This window comes from Phoca vitulina, unplaced genomic scaffold (assembly GCF_004348235.1).
Source record: "Phoca vitulina isolate PV1807 unplaced genomic scaffold, GSC_HSeal_1.0 scaffold61, whole genome shotgun sequence".
In the NCBI taxonomy this organism is placed as follows: domain Eukaryota; kingdom Metazoa; phylum Chordata; class Mammalia; order Carnivora; family Phocidae; genus Phoca; species Phoca vitulina.
The window spans coordinates 9,352,646-9,370,325 of NW_022589764.1; the positions used below are offsets into that span (position 1 = coordinate 9,352,646).

Here is a 17,680-nt window from a genome sequence, read left to right on the forward strand (position 1 = left end):
CGTGGCATGCATGACTGGAATCCACTGTTTGGACCCAGCTCCTCATTTGATGCATTCCCCAATGTGCATTGGGAGAGCCCTGCTGCCAGTAGCTGAGTGCATGAGGATTGTCACCTCTAGCTGAGCTTGGAAGCTTGTGACGCTGGTCGAGTATGTGACAGAAGGCACATAACAGTCATATTCTAATAGTCCTGCTTCTGAGGTCAGGAAATGAGGGATACATCAGTAATCCAGGACAGTCTGATTTGTAGACCAGATGCCCAAAAGGCAAGTATTCAGGCAAGGTAAATTTCTAGAAGCACTAAAATTTTTGGCTAAACTACATAATCAAAATTGGGATCCAGAGCACCTCTTCCCCATAGGGTCCAGAGTATGATAACGAGTTTAATATAAAAGAAAGATATTTCCTAGTGGTGACTGCTGCCTTTGGTCTTACCTAGAAGAGAAGGAAGCCCCATGCCTTCCTGACTTAGGAAACAGCGTGACCATTGGCCACTGCCCGTGGTTTTCACAGAGTGATTCTGGGACCAGCTGACATGTTTGTCCTATACTGACTGCTTCTAGGAGGCTGGGTGATTCTTTATCTTGTATCAGCTATTAATTTAATTTGCTGGCAGTTACATTTCATTTGAATCATTGGGCCTGTTTCTAGAAGAATATTATTCCCTCCTGATTTGCTGCCGCTCTTCAGCTTCTGACACCTGAGTTTTGCAACGTGTCTAAAATCAGAGTAAGTGGTCCCCTACTGAGTAGGTGAAGCCCATGAAATCCCATGGCTCATCTTTGGGTCATCAGTGTCCCAGCACTGCCATAATAAAATACCACAGACTGAATGACTGAAACAACAAAAATTTGTTTTCTCACAGAAATGTATTTTCTTCTGGAGGCTGGAAGTCCAAGATTAAGGTGTCGGCAGGTTTGGCTTCTTCTGAGGCTCCTCTCCTGTAACTTGTAGGTGTCCACCTTCTCCCTGTGTCTTCACATGGTCCTCTCTCTGTGCCTGTCTTGCTCTCTAATCTCTTCTTGTGAGGACAGCTGTCATATTGGATTAGGGCCCACTCTAATGACCTCATTTTAACTTAGCTACTTCCTTAAAGACTCTTTCCAAATACAGTCACATACTGAGGTACTTCAGCATATGAACTTGGACTTCCACGTGTGAATTTTGGGGGGAACACAGTTCAGCCCCTAACAGGGCCATTGCAGTTGACTACTTAAGGACAACGAGTCAGGATTGGAGAAGTCAGGGTTGTGAATCTTAGCTGTAATATTTACTGTGTGTATAACTGAGCAGTTAAGTCCTGGACTCCTGCTTTGCAGAACGGGGGAGATGCCAGCTTCACAGAGTTTGGAAGGGATCACTCTATGGATGTACCTTGCACGCTTAGTGTGGTACTTGGCAAAGACCAAATGACAGTTGTGTGTTTACAGGCACGGTAATGAGGATTTCTGCTCAGAGTAAGATGGTAGGACAATTCAGAAGGAAATGTCAGTAAGGGTTTTGCATTGTGCCTCACTTAGTTCTTTTTCATTTGAAGTCAAGAATAAATATTATAATGTGGTAGAATCCTAATAAGGCTATAGAGATGGTTCTTGTGTCTTATATGCAGGACCTCAAACTCTAATAAATAAAATGTTTGATGATTCTAATGTTCTGGCTCATGACGAGTTACCAAGAATTCTATATAAACTGAATTTCAAGGAACAAAGGTACAGTCTCCACCTGCTGTCCCCAGGGAGCAGGCCCCTAGAAATAATGCTACGCCCCACGTGTGACCCAGCCGACGGTCCCAGAACCCCTCTCATGTTTCCCCTTGAGCTCTAAGTAACTATCTTTTTCTTCCCTCTTTTCCCCATCTCCCTGTCGGCCACATCCGCTAGCTTCTATCACGGAGTCTGTCGAGGCTGCCTCCTCTTCTGCTTCAGTTTTTCTGAGAAATGGGATGTCGAACCTCCTTTCTGAAGTAACTGTTAAGTGTATGGCTTGCATGTCCACGCAAACATGGTGTGACATAAGCAGGTGACAGAATGTATTTTAAGGCATCATAGACACAGTGTCATTTATCTTTTGCTGCTTGACAGACTACCCTGAACTTAGTGTCTTAAAAAAAATGTATGCATATTACTTCTCACCAGGCTGTGGACCGACTGGATCCATGTGGCTGCCTGTCTGTGCATGTGAGCTTTTGGCAGAAAGCAGGGGGCTGGGGCTCAGACAAGCTGGAATGTGGAGGGTCTTAACCCCACGTGTGGCTGGTGGTGGTGGCAGCTGCTGGTGGGAGCTCAGCTGAGGCTGTCACCTCTGCTACTTCAGCTCCCTCTAAAAGCCTTTCCACTTGGCACAGGCATCCGCCAGGGTGGTGGCAGGGGGTGCTCAGAGAAGAAGGAAATGAGGGCCACCAGGCTCTGTAGGGACTGATCCTAAAAACCCCAGAACAGTCCCTTCACTACACTCTGTTGGGCAGAATAGGCAGGGGCTCAGCCTGGATCAGGGGAGCAGAAGTCAACCTCACCTCTCCACGGCATACAGGGAGGGAGGGAAAGGAAGACAAAGGTATGCTCTGTGGAAGGGGAGTGGTGAAGCGGGAAGGCCAGATTGGAGTGTTGTGGGGGGAGGGGATGAAAGACCAAAACAGACATTTGTAATGAAGGAGCACTCAGTTAAGTGCACCCTGGAGGGACCTGTAGGAGGGAGAGAGAGAGCACAAGGAGGCAAGCAGAGAGAGTTTCCAAACAAAAAGTGATCCCCTTATCCCCTGACTCCATTCACTGGCTTACCTCTGCTGTATGGACACAAGTCACAAGGCCTGGCCAGCAGGTGGGAGTGGCTGGGCCCACCCCCTGCAGCTGCCTCTTACACCTGCTGCTCCCCAGCTAGAAGTTTGTCTTTCAGTTCCTTGGTGTGTCTGGACTCTTTTCCACTACAAGACATCTTCATGAGCTCCCCTCTTGACATGGAATATTCACCCTTCTGTCATCCCGTGGGCTTCAGCTTGACACCCTATCCCACTGAGTCCCTGGTGTGTGTCTCTGTCATGCTCTGTCACAGAAAGGGGTCCCTGTCCCCCATAGCACGTGGGGTCTGCCATCTCTCTGGGGGTCTAGAGAGTGCTTAATAAATATTTGTGCACAGACAGGATGGAAGGAGGAAGGGGGGATGCAGGAATAAGAGGAGGTGGGAAGAGGATGGATCCATGTGACGTGGGTGCTGCTAAGAACAGCAAGAGAAGAAAGGAAAGAAATCATATTGGCAAGCTGGAAAATATGAACCTGTGACAGGGCCAAAAAATTGACACAGGAAGTAGCAAAAACAGGCTTGAATTTAATAGGATCCTGACCTTCTGGTATTCTGTTATTGGGGATTTTGAGAGATGTTGAGCTTAATACTTTCTGCCAGCTTCCAGGCACTCCAAATGGTATGTTCTCTCAGTGGGCTGGCGTAATGGTTCATTAACATGTTGTGTTTGCAGGGGGGAGCTTTTCCTTAAGGAGGGGGGCATGCCATCATTCTGTGTAAGCCACGGTTTTGAAAGGGGCATTGATTCAGGTTAGGGGAAGCATCACAAACATGTCCATCACATTTCTTGCTCTATTCTGGTTTGATAATGGAGTCCAAGTGTGAACCACTAATGGTTTTGGGGATATGATGCATTTTCTGTGCTTTGACGAGGCTGGGTCACTGCAAAACAGCCATCTCTGCATCATTTCTGGGATGGGCTGGTTTATTTCCCTGATGGATGGTGAACAAGTTACAGTGCGGCCAGCCAGCTGGCTGGGTGGCTCGGAGGAGAGGACCGGCGCTGATAAAAGCATCCCTGCCGGATGCTGATCCCAGTAGTTTCTTGGTTGCTTTATTCTGCTTTACTTAAAGCTTGCAGTTCAAGGATTTTTCTGAACACAGTCTTGCTCAAAGTGAGTAGCAGTTGTGGATAGCTTTCCATGATTTTCCCATTCGGATGGAATGAAAGGCGTCACTTATCAGTGGTCGGCTTGCAGAAGAAAGCCTGAACCACAGTGACAGCTTCGCCTTCCCTGCAACCACAGGCAACTGCCACAGCCTCTCTGGGCTTCTCCATCCTTGAGCTGCTCAGTCAGTCATAATAGTGGAATCTTTGTTGATGAATGTATTTGAAGATGTTTTTGTTAGCTCTGTATTTTTAGGACAACGTGACGTGTCAGCCATCTCTTTCTTACAGCCTGTGCAAAATTGCATTTGCATGTCTGCAGGCTCATGTCTGGCTCTGAGACTACAGCCCCCTGACTATAACCCTCTTCCTGTCACATATTCCCATGACCCTGTACCTGATAGCAGAGCCTGGGGAAAGGGTGATGTGTGCAGGACATACCTGGGTGCAGTGTGATCCAGCCGATGAGGGCCAGTAATTGTGTGCTGATCAGTGAGTCACCAGTGAAATAGAATTTATTTCCTTTCCAAGTGTCTTTGGTTCCCCCCCGGAAGTCAACCTATGAGAAGTATTTCAGCACATGGTTTATTTGGGAGGGGAAGCAAGACAGAGAAGGGAGGAAAGCCAATATAGGATGCATTAAAAAGCAAGCTATTGCTCTGGGCAGTGGGGCCCATTCCCACTGGAGACCTCTGGGGTGTTTATCGGCAACTGCCTTCTGTCTGTCATAGGTTGACGACTGCTTCCAGGAATGTCAGCTCCCTGACACCACCTCTGCTTGCCTTCCCCATGCACAGACCAAGTGTGCGCTGGTGGCCAGAGCCTCAAGCCGGGCTGCTGATGCCTGGAACAGGCAGCTGTCAGGGCCTTGGGCCTGGGGAGGACAGCTGTCGGCATGGTCAGCTACAGCGCAGAGAGTTTCACACTCAAGTTTCAGTTGTTGTCACCTTGGCCTGATTGAAGTTCCAATCCAGTTCCTCCTCCTGATGGGGAAGGCGGCAATGATGCAAGTAGAAAGGAGAGCATGATAAGGACTAGGTGGGTTTCTCAGTCAAAGCAGAGAGGAGACAGGCAGGTAGCAAAGGTAACAGAGAAGAGCTGGGACCAACATCCTTGAGTGGCCATAGCCCCACTGTGGGCTTCATGTGTTATGGTTTCACATCAGTCCACATATGGAATGGGATCTTAGGGAACGGATCTCTTATTCAATGTTCTCACTGTTAATGCCTCTTGGAGGAGGTTAATGGGTTGGTGCTCAAGGGCCCATAATGCAGGCATGGCTGGTGTGGGGGTGGGCCTGGGGGCAGGAGGCCATCACTGAAAGGACATCAGTAGCAGCTCTTGGATACAGCAGGAATCTCCAGTTGAGCAAAGGTAATTTTGCAGCTTTGGACCTCCCAGGGAACGAGGTTTTAGGATGTGCTGTTACAGCATTATCTGCATTATCAAACATTCAGATCTAATCTGGAGGGAGGCTGTTTCTCACAAGGTATGATTGGAAGAGGTTGGAGCAGTCATCTGTTTTCAAGAAGTGAGCGGAACTGGGCACCTGGGTGGCTCAGATGGTTAAGCATCTGCCTTCGGCTCAGGTCATGGTCTCAGGGTCCTGGGATCGAGTCCCGCATCAGGCTTCCTGCTCCTTGGGAGCCTGCTTCTCCCTCTGCCTCTCTCTCTCTCTCTCTGTCTCTCATGAATAAATACATAAAATCTTTAAAAAAAAAAAAAAAAAGAAGTGAGCGGAACTGGCCAATCCATGTGTGCATCTCTAAAGCTATCCTCTGAACTGTCTGCCCAAACCTCCCCTTTCTTACCCCTGTGCCTTTGATATTTGTTTTTAATTTGTTCATTCACTGAACCAATATTTAGTGAAGGCTTATGTGCTGTTATCACAAACTGTCCTAGGATCTGAGGACACAGCAGCAATCAAGCCAGACAGAAATCCCTGCTCTCTAGAGAAAGGGAGAGAGAGAAGAGGGGAGCACACACGCCAGATTATATGGGATCCAAGAAAAAGAAAGCAGGGAGAGCACATAGGGAGTGGTAGAGCCATGGGTAGGATGTGAGGCCAACAGAAGGTCCAGAAGGAGGGGAAACATGTCATATGGCATCAGGGAGGTGAACATTCTTGATGGAAAGAATAAGGCCTATCAGGAAAGGTTGTGAAAAGCCTTGAAATGTGAGAACAAAACAGACAAGGGAAAGATGACCAGGGGGCCTATGGCCTGCTCTGTGTGGTCACATGCACCTTCCAGGTTAGCAGAAACTATCTCAAACTCTGTCATGGTCTTTGAACTACTTTTCAACTCTGTATGTTCTAGGAAACCGATAGTAATGCAAATGATTTCAGTGCATAGAGAAGCAAATGGATTTTGTCTGATGGACTGATTCCTCTGTTAACTGATCTGATCTGCACCCCTGATTGCCTTTGTATGTGTCCGCTTTTTGGATGCTCCTTGGAATTGGTTTTTGACACCGTGCCTCTTTCCCTTGTTAATTAATGACATAAGTAAAAACTTTGACACATGTTCATTTTATATTTTGTGCAAGTATCATGCTTTTATCTTTGAGAAAATTTATCTTTTTTGATTACCCCGAGACAGGAACATGTCATCTGGGTCTGTCCAGGAACACGAGGTGGTTGTGTGGCTGGAGTGCATGGGTGGAGAAGGTCAGAGACACGGCAGGATGTGGCCCAAGTGTTGGAGGTCTTGGCTTTTATCATGAGTGAGATGGGAGAGGCTCTCATCCTTTTTGTAGAATTTCATCTCTTTCTTGCTCTGAATAATTGTCAAAATACTTATTTGTATTCTCCTTCTGCTATCAACTGATTCCCATCCAATGGTTGTTTTGGCCAGAAGTTACCTGGTCTCTGCTTGTATACTGCTCCCAGCCAATGGCAGTGGATGTGTTTTGCTTCTGTTATTTCCTCTAGCTTCTTGGTCATGTTGGGGAGGGGGGAGGTCACGTGAACACATGTCGTCATTCAGCCACTGTCAACCCAGATACTTGTCTGCTTCAAGCTGACTCAGAGGCCAGCCTGTCTGCACTGGACATCACAGACTGTCCCTACTGGACCTTTAGCACCTCTGCCTGGTTCCACTCTCTCTGCAAAGGGCTGGATGACTCCAAAGTCAGTCTTCAGCATCCACATTTCTCAGGACAGGAAACTGGTGCTCAGGGAGGTTCAGCCACTTGCCCAAAGCCCCCAGCAGGGTGTGCCCAACTCGAGTCTGATGTACCTCAGGCTGGCCTGCCTCTGGTCATACTTTTAGAGCTCCTTTATTTTTCTACAAAGCGAAATAATTCCTCTCTCCCTCCCTCTGAGTTGACTCTACTTTTAGACCTTCTCTGGGACTCTCTTTTGTCTTTTATTCTGAAAAGGTGAGTCTGTCTTTTCCCAGTTTCAGAGCATCTGACATCCAACATTTCTTTCACCAAATCCCTTGCCAGCCAGAGTGGGATGACAAAATGCAAACCACTGCGCAAGGGTTTGAGCAGAATTTCAAACAGAGGGCCAGGTGCTACAGGGAGCAGAGTTTTCTAGGGAGGGCTTTGCATCCAGATGGCCCAGGCAAACAGTCTTTCTGCTTGTGGCGCAGGGCCAGGCCACTGAGCACCCGCCCCCTCCCTGCACCCTGAGGGCCTGCGAGACTGATTGAGTCCAAGAGCATGGCTTTTGAAGATGAGCTTATTGATCTTAGTGACATCGGACACAGAGCCAACATGATTGTAAGGGTCTGTGTAATAAATATGTGAGACAGGAATTCGATGGGAAGTTCAATCATCATCATGAGCTGCCTGAGGGAGGGGCGGGGCAAGTAGCACAGTGGCAGGGGCCAAGGTCAGCCCTTTCCTGCCCTCCTCAGACTGTTGTGGGGGTCCCTGCAAATTTCCACTGCTCCCCCACTCCTCGCCCAGGGCTGTGCTCAAGGCTGCCTGCATGGAGGTGCATATAGGGGTTTGTGATTCACAGGAAGAGATGCATGAGAGAGAAACTGGTCCTCCCCAGCAAGCCCTCACAACCTCATCTACGGAGTGTGGGGCCCTAGCTGAATGTGCCCCATGGGGTGTATGAAAACCTGGAGGAACCAGGACTTTACTTGTGGGCCAGTGCCCAGATCTGAGGTGGCTGATGCTGTCAGTTCAGCTTAGGAGAATTTTCTGAGGACCTACTATGTGTGAAATGCTGTGCTTCTAAAAGGACACGCATTCATTGCCCTGAAGGCACTTGTAATCAGTAAAAAAATCACTTTACCCTGGGTCGTCTCCTCTAATTTGATTTCATGAAATTACTATCCCCAGTTCAGCTGTTTCTGAGATTAAACAGCCTGTTCACATAGAACCACAGCCTTGACTCCAAACCCTTTTGATTTTCCCAAGGCTTGACACCTTCTTCGTGGGTATGACAAGGGCTCGAAAGATCATCTTTCGGAGGAGAAATGGTGTGTCAGGGATCTGGCATATTAGAAAGATCTGGAAGAGGGAGATCCTCATCCAGAGGGAGGAGGGGAGTACTTGTTTGTGGGAGGGTGGCTGTACCAGACCTTTTTACCTGGGAGTCTGGGACAGGTCTGTGTTCAGCCTACTGTCCTGGCGCAGTTATTAAATAATGCCCCTTTCACTTTCAAAAGTAACTCAAGTTTAGACAATAATTTATGTGGTCTCCTCACTTTGGGACAGTGGCTACCTAGAGAGAACAGTTAGATTAAGACATAGGAGCCAATCAGAGAAAGACATGTATCATATGACCTCACTGATATGAGGAATTCTTAATCTCAGGAAACAAACTGAGGGTTGCTGGAGTGGTGGGGGGGGGTGAGAGGTATAGGGTGGCTGGGTGATGGACACTGGGGAGGGTATGTGCTATGGTGAGTGCTGTGAATTGTACAAGACTGTTGAATCACAGATCTGTACCTCTGAAGCAAATAATACATTATATGTAAAAAAAAAAAGAAGAAGAAGAAGAAGATAGCAGGAGGGGAAGAATGAAGGGGGGGAAATTGGAGGGGGAGACGAACCATGAGAGATGATGGACTCTGAAAAACAAACTGAGGGTTCTAGAGGGGAGGGGGGTGGGAGGATGGGTTAGCCTGGTGATGGGTATTAAAGAGGGCACATTCTGCATGGAGCACTGGGTGTTATGCACAAACAATGAATCATGGAACACTACATCAAAAACTAATGATGTACCTCTTTGGTTAGGTTTATTCCAAGTCAAAAAATGGGCAGAGAATATGAAAAGACACTTCTCTGAAGAAGACATACAAATGGCTAACAGATGTATGGTGATTAACATAACATAATAAAAAAAAGAAAAAAGAAAAAAAAAAGACATAGGAGCCAAGATAGGACATTTTCATGAGAAAATAATGAAGTTAGGCCATGGCCCGCAGAGGGCTCTTAAAGAGGTGGTGGGAGACAGTCTTGGAAGGGATCAAATGTTGCAGGCATTTGCTTTTAATGCAAGCGATGGGGATGAAGAATAAGATAATAAGGTCAGGATGAACTAAATGAGGAAATCAGATCAGTCTGGCCAGGCTTCTCCTCTGCGACTGTCCCTGCTTGGGCCACTGTGGGCCATGGAGGGACTTGCTGTTTCTAAGCAGCATGCCACATGGAAAATCAGGTTCTCCTTCCTCCCCACTGGTCAGTGATCTCTGTCAGGGAGGCCATGTTCTGTATACATGTTTTATCCCCAAAAGTTAGTGTGGCAAATAGCACTGGAGAGGGTCAAATTACCGTGGGCAGGTGCACTACTGGGTCCAGTATGGGATAGCTGCAGGCCACAACTTGGGTAATAGCACTGGGGACTCACACTGCCTGGATTGACTGATCACTATTCCCAACACCAAATACATACATACATACATACATATATACATACATGAATTCTGGTTGTTTGGAGTGAGTGTGTTGGGGATGGGTCATAAAATATACATGGATGTAGCCTGAGAAACAAATTAACCTAGTGATTGTCATTATCTTTTCTCCTTCACTTTCCATACCAATCTGTCCTGAAAGATTATTCAATTTAAATTACTCAAGTTGTCTTTTGGCATGATTTATGGTCTTTTATTTAAAATAAATTTTGCATTCTTAGTAAATCAGATGTATTTTGTTATTTTATTTATGTATCCCCTAAGAATCTGGGATTCCATACCAGAAGATTACACCTGCATTCTGTTAGAGTTTCCTTTAATACTTTAAAAAGTTTGTACTAAACTGCTAAAGTAAACGAAAGAGCTGATTTTTTATTTTGTGGGTTTTTTTTTTCCTGAAATTTTCCTGTATAGTATGAGGTAAGAGTCTAACTTTATTTCACTCTAAAGAATAGGAAATGATTGACATGATTTAGTGAGTGTTCCATCTTTTCCCCAGTGAATTGAAATGGGATGGTTGTATTTGTCTCTTCATGTACCAATAGCATACTGAATACTAAGTAGGGTAAACAAAAAGAGACTTATATCTTGAATATCAGGCTGAAATTTAAAAACATTGAGGATAAAAGGAAAACCTCTCAAAGCTCTCAAAGTGAAAGATCTTTATAACAAGAAACAAACTTGCCAAAGTTAATAGAGCATTACTTTCTAGTATTAGACGTAAATTCTTTTCAAAATAAAATATTTTGATGAACTGAACTACCCAGGCAAAAACTAAGGTAGCTTAGAATTTGTGAAGACTTTGGGTGTTGAGTTTGAGAAGTTCTTTATAGATCTTGGATACCAGCCCTTTATCTGTAGTGTCATTTGCAAATAATCTTCTCCCATTCTGTGGGTTGCCTCTTTGTTTTGTTGACTGTTTCCTTTACTGTGCAGAAGCTTTTTATCTTGATGAAGTCCCAAAAGTTCATTTTTGCTTTTGTTTCACTAGCTTTTGGAGATGTATCTTGAAAGAAGTTGCTGTGGGCGATGTCAAAGAGGTTATTGCCTATGTTCTCCTCTAGGCTTTTGATGGATTCCTGTCTCACATTGAGGTCTTTCATCCACTTTGAGTTTATCTTTGTGAATGGTGTTAGAGAATGGTCAAGTTTCATTCTTCTGCATGTGGCTGTCTAATTTTCCCAGCACCATTTATTGAAGAGACTGTCTTTTTTCCATTGCATATTTTTTCCTGCTTTATCGAAGATTATTTGACCATAGAGTTGAGGGTCCATATCTGGGTTCTCTATTCTGTTCCATTGGTCTATATGTCTGTTTTTGTGCCAGTACCATGCTACCTTGGTGATCACGGCTTTGTAATATAGCTTGAAATCGGGCAGCGTGATGCCTCCAGCTTTGTTTTTCTTTTTCAACATTTCCTTGGCGATTCGGGGTCTTTTCTGATTCCATACAAATTTTAGGATTGTTTGTTTCAGCACTTTGAAAAATGTCGCCGGAATTTTGATCGGGATGGCATTGAAGGTATAGATTGCTCTGGGTAGCATAGACATTTTAACAATATTTATTCTTCTGATCCATGAGCATGGAATATTTTTCCATCTTTTTGTGTCTTCTTCAATTTCTTTGATGAGTGTTCTGTAGTTCCTAGAGTATAGATCCTTCACCTCTTTGGTTAGGTTTATTCCAAGTCAAAAAATGGGCAGAGGATATGAAAAGACACTTCTCTGAAGAAGACATACAAATGGCTAACAGACACATGAAAAAATGTTCATCATCTTTAGCCATCAGGGAAATTCATATCAAAACCACATCAAGATACCACCTTACACCAGTTAGAATGGCAAAAATGGACAGAGAAAGAAACAACAAATGTTGGAGAGGTTATGGAGAAAGGGGAACCCTCTTACACTGTTGGTGGGAATGCAAGTTGGTACAGCCACTTTGGAAAACAGCGTGGAGGTTCCTCAAAGAATTAAAAATAGAGCTACCCTATGATCCAGCAATTGCACTCCTGAGTATTTACCCCAAAGACACAGATGTAGTGAAAAGAAGGGCCATATGCACCCCAATGTTCATAGCAGCAATGTCCGCAATAGCCAAACTGGAAAGAGCCGAGATGCCCTTCAACAGATGAATGGATAAAGAAGATGTGGTCCATATATACAATGGAATATTACTCAGCTATCAGAAAGGATGAATACCCAACTTTTACATCAACATGGTTGGGACTGGAGGAGATTATGCTAAGTGAAATAGGTCAAGCAGAGAAAGTCAATTATCATATGGTTTCACTTATTTGTGGAACATAAGGAATAGCATGGAGGACATTAGGAGAAGGAAGGGAAAAATGAAGGGGGTGGGAATCGGAGGGAGAGATGAACCATGAGAGACTATGGACTCTGAGAAACAAACAGGGTTTTAGAGGGGAAGGGGGATAGGGATTGGTTAGCCCAGTGATGGGTATTAAGGAGGGCACGTACTGCATGGAGCACTGGGTGTTATACGAAAACAATGGATCTAGGATCACTACATCAAAAACTAATGATGTATTGTATGGTGACTAACATAATAAAATTAAAAAAAAAAGAATTTGTGAAGACTTGAGTTATTTACTCAAGGATGTACTTAACAAGATGAGATGAAACCAAAAAAGAGGCAAGCATGGAATAAAGTTAGTAGTCGTTACCAAAGAAAACCCTAGAAGTCACAGCTAAGTTTACATATTTGATAATATTTTTAAATAAAATAATAACTAAAAGGTTTGAGTCAGTAGGAGATTGAGACATAGAGGAGTGACGTGGAAGTTTGCTGTTCTCTGGTTAGTGTATGGTAGAGATAGATAACCCCAGTTAAATGTACAGAATGAACAAAAAGTACAAGTAAATTTATGTGTTGCATATTTCAGTTGATATTAGAGGGACAGACAGGGTGTAATAACTTCCAAACCACTAGACACAAAACAAAGAAATCAGCCAGTACACCAAATGCAGAATAGAAAAATAAGGAACAATATAAGAAAATACGGTAAAATGACAATTAATAGAAAAGCAGAAATAAGTTAAAATAGTCACTAATCACAAAACTGCAAATAGGTTTAAATCCCATAACAATTCCTAAAATAAAATAGACTCTCTGATTGGGTTAGAAAAACAAACAAAACCCCAACTGTAGGCTATATACAGAGGATGGATTTTAATCAAAATGATGCCACAGAATGAAAATAAAGGAATTGAAAAAGTTATGTCTGGAAAGTGCCAGAAAAAGACACCTGACTTAGCAGTGTTCTTATTCAACAAATAAAAATAAAAAATAAAACCAAAAGGCATGAAAAGGAACAAAATGAATCTTTTTATGTTGATTAAAGGCAAAGTTACTGAGTAAACAAAATGTTTATGAACAATTATGTGGCAAACAGTGTAGCTTCAAGATATTTGCAACTAATGCTGATGTAATACTTAGGAGAAATAGACAAAACCAGAATCTCCAGAAAAAAAATATGGTTAATAGGATGAAATAAAATAGTTGATAAGACTGAACCAGGAAATATAGAGATTCAAACTCAACAAACAAAAATACTTTTAAACACTTGATATACTTGCCAAAAATTATTTTTGAACCATAAATAATATCTAGTGTATTCTAAAAAGTAGATCTCATATAGCTCATATTCTCTGATCAAATGCTTTAAAAGATGAATAACAACAAAGGGATTATGATAGGGTATTATATGTGCATATGTATCTATAATCTGCACTTAATTTTTTAAATTTTATTATGTTAATCACCATACATTACATCATTTGTTTTTGATGTAGTGTTCCATGATTCATTGTTTGCGTATAACACCCAGTGCTCCTACAATCCATGCCCTCTTTAATACCCACCACCAGGCTAACCCATCCCCCCACCCCCCTCCCTCTAGAACCCTGTTTGTTTCTCAGAGTCCATAGACTCTCATGGTTTGTCTCCCCCTTCAATTTCCCTCCCTTCATTTTTCCCTTCCTACTATCTTCTTAATTATTTTAAAGACACTCTCAAATTAATCTTGGTTTATAGAACCTTTCAATAAATACCTTTTAAGGAATGAATGACAATGAGAGCGAACATAACAAGACCAAGGAGATATTGTCAAAGCACAAGTGAGAAAACAAGGAAGTTTGAAATTTGATTAGTAAGTCTGTACCTCAGAAAGTTAGAAAATGCATATCAAAATAAACCTGAAGAAAGCAGAAGGAAGGAATTAGTGAAGATATAAACAGAAATGATTTTTAAAAAGTACAAAACAAACACACATTTAGACAAAAGAAAATAAAAACTAAAATCTAGTTCTTTAAGAACATAAAAAAACCCTAAATGAATAAATGAAAGAATATATATATTTTGAATTGAAGAAATATATATATATATATTGAATACCTGGTTGAAATGGGTGATTTTCTAGGGGAATACAAATTACTAAATATGCCTAAAGAGTAGAAAATCAGAGTAGATTTAAAAATACATTTAAAAAATGGAAAAAGTAGGCAAAGATTTACATTTTGAAAGATATATTTTTACATTTGAATTTTACATCTTCAAGAATAGGTAAATTTACATTATATAAAATATTCTAGAACATGCATAAAAGATGGAAAATGTATAACACTGATATAAATTAACATGGTAAAGACATCTCAATAGAAGAGAACTATCAACAAATCTTGCATGTGAATATGGATACAGATATTCTAAATGAAATACTGGCAGATAAAATCCAGCAGTGCATTAGGTGAAAAAGACCAAATAAATTTTATTCCAGGTATGCAAAGATGGATTAACTTGGTAGGCTTGCTAATGGAATTCACTCCATATCCATGTTGAACAAGGAAACAAAGACAAAAATCCCAATTGACAGAAAACTTTTTAAATTCAGCTGCAATCCTTGATCAAAACATATTATAAACTAAGACTAGAAGAAAACTTCCATAATCGGATAAATATTATCCACAAGAAAACTCCTGCAAACATAAAGCTAACTGTTGAAAAGTTAGACGGATTCACAATGAAGTCTGAGATAAAGCGAAGATACCAGATATTCCTGCTGTCAGCAGTCTGCTGGAAGGCCCTAGCCAGAACAAATTAAAAATAAGAGATCTGAACATTACAGAGGAAGACATAACACTGTCATTGCTCCTAGTTGATTATTTACCTAAAAATAGAATTAGCTGACAAACTTTGAGCTAATAAGAGAGTAGAGCAAGGAAGACAAGATAACAGCTGAGTTACACATCAGTGAACAGCAACATGGAATAAAGGATCTTGGATAACCCTGAGATACTGAGGAATAAATCTGGTACAAATGCCCCATACCATTGTGAGGAAAACTATAAAAATTCACCAGAGAACCTCAAAGAGAGTGAAACAGCCAGAAGTGGCATGTGTGTTCTTCCCAACCCTCTTCGCCATGTGGCCACCCAGACGTTGGAAGCAGGATGCAGCAGGAGAACTGCTAGGGAAGGTTCCTTGGTCTGGCTCTAGAACCACATCTGCAGTCCGTCTGCACCAGGTCAAAGGGTCCACAAGGAGACAGTAGATTAGCTTTAAAAATTCTCAGGCTGCTCAGTGGTTCCTTCGGTGGCCCTCTGAATCCCTGTGGCCCATAAGGGTCTTCTACATCCTGCTGCCCATTTTGACTCTTCTGTTGTGATTTTCCAGCTTCTTCTCTGCCTTAAGAAGCTCCTTGAGTATTTGTTAACAATGGAGACTTCATTTCTATCTCCCCCAGGGCCTGGTACGGAAGGTGTGAAGTACAGCTCAGGACTCTGCCACTTATGGTCCCCAGACCAAACTTTGAAAAACTCTGCCTGCTGAGCACTGATACCCTCTTGCATTCCTTTAGATGGAAGCTAGCAGGAATTTGGTGGCTGGAAGTCCTGAATTTCAGCCCATATACTAATCTCAGTTATATTCTTGCCTCCCTCTTGCTGTCCAGAGAAAGACCAACTGAATGGTGAATTATGCTCATGCCATTGGAGGATACAACAAAAGAACTAATGAGAACTTGATTCTAACCATCTAAATGTTTCTCTCTGGTACTTACCTAGTGAGTGCTTCTTATTTTTCCCAGGGATGCATTAATGTTAGACAACTTTAGTGAATCATTACAGGATTTCTTACATATTTTGTAATCAACAGATGTGTTATGATTATAACCTAGTCCTCTGATGTTCTTGGTAAGCAGAACATAGTATGGATGGCATTTTATGGTCTTCCAGATGGTGCCTCCAAAAGACTTGCTGAAGGCCAGTGGCAGTAGCATCTGGGTTTGAAGGTTATAGTACCTTCTGAACTTCCAGTAGATGTTGTCACTTTTTATCCTGTCGTTGTTGACAAGATGAACATATTATGAAAGCTAACTTCAGATTGAGGGCAATGTAAAGAAAGACCTCTTCATATTTCAAGACTACCATCAGTAGCCACGACAAAGTCAAAATATTTAATTTCTGTCCCTCCTTCCCTAAACAGCTAAATTTCATTTTATATGTCTTCCTTCAGTCCATCTGCTTAATATGCTTTTATGTGATTATAATGACTGTATTTTTCAGTCATTGTAAACATTTTCCATGTTTCCATGGACTTTTCCTAATCATCATTTTAATGGTGACATAATAGTCCATTGAGAAAATGTATTTTAATTGACCATTGTTGGATATTTGGTAAGTTTCTAATTTTTAAAAAAAATAATTCTAACTTCATTTTTAAATAATTATAGATTCACAAGAAATTTTTTAAAAAGTATACACTGAGGTCTATCTTCCTATCCCAAATAGCACTCAGTGGTATGGATGTATCACAGTTTGTTTAACCATTTATCCACTGAGGAACATTTGGGGTGTTTATAGTCTTTAGTTGTTATAAATGCATCTCCTGTGAACATTTGTATACAGGTTTTATGTGAGCATAAGTTTTCATTTATCTGGTATGAATTATACAAGAATGCCGTTGCTGGCTTATATAATAAGTGGATGTTTAGTTTTACAAGAAATTGCCATACTCTTTCTCAGAGTATCTGTACTGTTTACGTTCCCCCTGCCCCCAGAAACGTATGAGTGACTGAGTTACTCAGTGTCCTTGCCAAGATTTGATATTATTACTGTTTTTTATTCTGATAAGCATGTAGTGATATTGTGGTTTTCATTTGCATTTCCATAATGGCTAATGAGGCTGAACATCTTTGCATGTATTCATTTGTGATCTGTATATCCTCTTTAATCAAATTTCTGTTCATGTATTTTGCCCTCCTTTCTAATTGGTTTGTTGCTTTTTTATTATTCATTTAATTTTTACTGTTGAGTTTTGAGAGTCCTTCATATATTCTAAATATGAGTCATTTGTTGGACATGCCATGTGAAAATACCTTTTGCCTTTCTGTGGGTCGTCTTTTCAAATTCTTTTTTTTAATTTAATTTTATTATGTTATGATAGTCACTATACGATACATCATATTGTTTTCATATAATAACCAGTGCTCCATGCAGTACGTGCCCTCCTTAATACCCATCACCAGGCTAACCCATCCCCCCACACCTCTCCCCACATTCTTAACAGAGTCTTTCACAGAGCATTTTTAAAAAAACTTAATGAAATCTAGTTCATCAAATTTTACTTTAAAGGATTGTTTTTGGTATCAAGTCTAAGAACTCTTAACTTAGACACAAGTCCTCAAGATTTTCTCCCAAGCTTTATGGTTTTAAGATTTACATTTAAGTCTGTAAATCATTTTGAGTTAATTATTGAATAATAGGTGAAGCTTAGGTGGAGGTTTATCTTTTTGCTTATGGTTTTCCAATCGCTCCAGCTCCATTTGTTGAAAAGGCTATATTCCTCCTTTGTGTGTCACACCTTTGTCAAAATCAG

At 41.9% G+C, this 17,680-nt stretch overlaps 1 protein-coding gene across 2 annotated transcripts in view; it reads left to right on the top strand.

Annotated features, from left to right (window-relative positions):
• The window catches only part of CHRNA7 (cholinergic receptor nicotinic alpha 7 subunit), a 123,389-nt gene that overhangs the window by 64,565 nt on the left and 41,144 nt on the right, over positions 1-17,680 (top strand). The window lies entirely within an intron of this gene.